Source organism: Curcuma longa, chromosome 5 (assembly GCF_044706935.1).
Source record: "Curcuma longa cultivar G26 ecotype Majalengka, Jawa Barat chromosome 5, ITB_CL_G26_1.1, whole genome shotgun sequence".
In the NCBI taxonomy this organism is placed as follows: Eukaryota; Viridiplantae; Streptophyta; class Magnoliopsida; order Zingiberales; family Zingiberaceae; genus Curcuma; species Curcuma longa.
In genome coordinates, this window is record NC_133865.1 from 4004503 (window position 1) to 4009088 (window position 4586).

Below are 4586 nucleotides of genomic sequence, written 5' to 3' on the forward strand. Positions count from 1 at the left end.
GAGATGGAGTTACAGTCGAAAGATAAAGAAGAAGACATCCTACAATTTGAATCGAGAGAAAAGAGAAGAGGAAGCTTAGTCGTGTTGTTGCCGATGTCTTCGAAAGAATCTCCAAACTTTAGGGTGGACGGAAATATCGACGGCTCCTTGGAACGACTCTCCTAGAGTTCTCTATCATGGGAAAATACCTCCTCCTCAAATTACAAGCCTTCTAGGGCTTTTTATAGCCCTCAAAACGACCAAGTTTGTTAAAACCTTCCAACACTCTCGGAACAATGCTCATGAGCCACAGTCGTGCCAAGTGGCACAGCCTAGCCATGTCAATCTATGGCGGCAGAAATAGGGACCCGACACGGCCATGCCTGGTGGCATGGTTAAGCCATGTAGGGCTTGAGTGGCGATCATGACCGTGCGAGTTGGCACTACCCAGACGTGTCAGATTTTGGACTCCTTTTGTGTTGGATGTAAAATGGCACGGTCATGCTAGGGGCACAACCTACCCATGGAGTGTACTAGAGACTAGGTTGCCACTCTGTTTCGCGCCTAACTTCAGCTGGAGGAGCACGCCCGTGTCATGGGACATGACTAGAGCATGTTTCTTAATGTGAACTCTCATTCCAAAGTCTTTTTACTCCATTAACACTCTGGTTTCATGTCCTATCAATCAAAAAGTACAAAGAGCATTTCTCTAAACTAAAAGAATAAAAATGATACAAAAGATATATAAGTATGTGAGATATGCTCATGATATTATGTGAATGCATGTAAAATAATGATGGAAAAACTATGTATGATACACACACATCTACTACATAGGAAAATCACAAGATAAAATGAAGACTTTGTCAATACCTCTTGAAAGGTGATAATAAAGGCAGCATCTAAGTCAATTGAATCTCTTTAATCTCTGACTTTTCCTTTTACATATAAATACATAGCATCAAAAAATTAGACATGAATAATATAATATACAGAACATATGGCAACATATCAGTAACTAATTAAATAGGATCTTTATGTACTCACTTTTGATTTTCTCTTGATTCTGTAATGAGCATGCAACCAATCTGATGCACAATTTTAGAAGTAGTATTTGGATTATATTTGTTCCCAAAGAGGCATGATGAGGATCAATTATCCTACCACCAGCACTAAAAGTTGTTTCAGAAGCCACTATAATTATTGGAATTGATAATATCACAATCCCATTTTGATAAGATCCCAAACTGTAAGTTGTTAATTCTCCACCATAACAATGCATCAAAGTCAGTTTCATCTTCACAAATAACACACCCTTCATCCAAGTACACATCTAATTTAGATTTTACTTGCTCAACACTGTCTACAATCTTTATGTAACTAGAAAATTGTGCGCTTACTTTACCTTTTCTTCATCCATTTAAATTACTCTAACCAATAAAACTTTCTCTTTGAGTTTCACCTTAAACATTATTGTTGCCAACACTAGCTTTGTCAGCTTCAATATACTCATTGTACAACATGCGCAATGTCTCACGAACCATAGAAACGTGCTCAATTATATCACCAACAGAATATATCTTTAGAAAACATCATTCAATCAACTTCATCTTATTCCTTGGATCTAACATTGCTGCTATAAAGACCAATAAGTTGCTATCACCCCAATATTTATCAAATTTAGCCGTCATCTTGTTAGCCATTTCTGTTAGAAACTTCCTTCATCTGCACTTGCTTTATTTAACAACTTTTTTATGGTGTAAATTTTAGTAAGGAACAAGTTAGAAGTAGGATATTCACTTCCCGAAATGAGATGAGTTACTTCATTAAATTCCTCAAGAAATGAACAAACAACACTAACCTTCTTCCAATCCTCCTCACTTTGTAAAAAAAGTATAAGATGCATCCCTTGCTGCATATCTAGGAAAAATGCTTTTAAATTTTAAAGCAGCTGATAACATGCAAAATGTTACATTCCACCTGATGCGGCAATCCAAAACAAGCTCCTTTGAAGATATATTCAATTGCTTTGAAATTTCACTAACTATATTAACACAAGTCTCTGAGGCAACTGTGTTTCACACTTTCACTCACATGGAAAACAATATCTTGAATCTCAGATAACTCATCTTGCACCAAAAGATTTAAGATATGTGCACAATACCTTACATGAAATAATTTGCCACCATAACCTGCTTCTCTTGATATAAAAATATTAGATCACAACAAAACATAGAAATACATAGAAAAAATCATGGGGTTATAAGATGAAAAATATCTCATTGATACGAGGCATAAAGCCCAAAAATAAAACCATGAGAGCGTGAGCCCAAAGTGGACAATATCGTACCGTTGTGAAGATATATATGGATTTCATCTATTCTAACAGTGGTATCAGAGCCGGTCCATGTGGTGGGAGCTCCTAGTAAGGGATCCGTTGAAACCGTTAAGGGGGGCGGTCCGTTAGGACCGTTAAGGGGGGGCGGATCCATTGGGACCGTTAAGGGAGGCTCCCAGTGGTCCTTTGTTTGAGGGGTAGATTGTTGAGATACAATCAAAGTCCCATATTAGAAATACATGGAAACAATTCTGGGGTTATAAGATGGAAAATATCTCATTGGTACAAGGCCTTTTAGGTAAAGTCCAAAAATAAAATCATGAGGGTGTGGGTCCAAAGTGGACAATATCGTACCGTTGTGGAGATATATATGGATTCCATTTATTCTAACAGGTAGACTAGAATATGTTAACTACAATGTATTGTGTACCATGTAAAACATACGTGCATTCCACCTTTATCCGAAACACAAGTGTGAGACTTATGTTGAAGTGAAAATAACAAGGTCATCATTTTCACATGTTGAAAGAAGTAATGAACCACTCGGCCTAATCCACACCGATGTGTGCAACCTAAAGGGTACGTCGACATGTGTGAGAATAAGTATTTCAGTAATTTTATTGATGATAACATAAAATGTTATTTTATGTATCTTCTCAAAAATAAGGATGAAGCTATAAAGAAATTTATTCTCTATAAGTATGAGGCTGAAAACCAACTTAATAAGAAGATTAAAATTGTTCGAAGTGAATAAGACAGTGAATATGTATCATTGTTCATTGAGTTGTGTGTTGAACACAGGATCAGACATGAAACAATAGCTTCATATACTCCTCAATAAAATGGCATTGTTTGAGCGAAAGAATCATACTTTGAAAGAGATGACGAATGTTCTTCTATTGAGCTATGGACTATCAGAGCACATGTGGGGGAAAGTTGTGTTAGCAGCTAATTACCTTTAGAATAAGGTGGCCCGGAAGAAAATAGATAAGAGCGATTATGGGTTATGGAAATGAAAATAATCATTTTACAAATACTTATGAGTGGGGATGTCTGGCCAAAATTTTGGTGTTTGATCCGAAAAGGATCAAAATAGGACCAAAAACTGTTGATTGCATATTTATTGGATATGCACATAGCAGCAGCGTTTATAAGTTCCTTGTGTATGAATCTTAAATATCGAAGATACACAAGAACTTGATTATTTAATCGAGAAATATCTCTTTCGTCGAATATGTGTTTCCGTATACGACCCAAGAGGATGCTAGCTCCTCAAATGGGTATATGAAATACAAGAAGAAGATGATGAACTAGTTGAGATTGGGCTCAAACGAAGTAAAAGAGCTCGAGTGAAAAAAAAATTCGAAATGGATTTTATCACTTTCATGTTAGAAGAAGAGAAATACAATAGATTAGTGAAAGGATGAAGGTTAAACACACAGCTTTTAATAATCCAGTAGAGTAACGTGGAATACTCTTAAGAGATCACTTATGTGAGAAAGAAGTGAGACCACTTTGAAGAGAATTAAAGACACACTTCTAAGAACTTCTCACAGAATCAGACGTGTTCATGGTCAAGAACGAACACACCCATGAGAACTGAAGTATATCAGGAAAAGTTCTGGGTAAGATATGTCAATGTTTACACAAACAGACAGAACAGTTTAAGGGCATCGTATCTACTGTCAATCAGTAAACAAATATATCTTCATAAGGAAAATTTCAACTTGACTGTCGAATGTTATCATATACTATGTTTTCATTTATGTAGGAGATTGTTGAAAATTTCAATGGAAACAATAAGATGTGGATGAAAGAGATTCTATTATGCATGGATTTTTCCCGCATTGGGAGTCTCCTTCATTCACCTCTTATTATTTTCATTCAAATTTCTAACACTTTACAAGATCACTGGATTATGTAGATGACACAAAGATGATGATAATTCTACTACATTCATGTGCATCATCTTTATCTCATGCAATTTAATGTCCATTATAATTTTGATGTCACTAGATCTTGTACATATTTCTATTTGTCAAGTTCATACCGATTTAGAATTCATGTTTACAAAACATCCATATTGTCACCCTGCTTTGCCTATGTTCCGAATTAATAGGCTGCAAGAAGGTCAAGAGGACTATATAGATCAAGTGGATTGATCAAATGGTCTAAGAGAATCATGCAATCCAAGGGGTTGTCAAAGTCTCACTATTGAAGGAGGAGGAATAAGAGATTCTTGTGAATCAAAAGAGCCACATAACTTAGG

At 36.0% G+C, this 4586-nt stretch overlaps 1 pseudogene; it reads right to left on the bottom strand.

The window, feature by feature from the left end:
• Nucleotides 1-1163: 1163 nt before the first annotated feature.
• On the bottom strand, nucleotides 1164-1897 carry LOC141829211 (zinc finger BED domain-containing protein RICESLEEPER 1-like; annotated as a pseudogene).
• Nucleotides 1898-4586: the final 2689 nt, after the last annotated feature.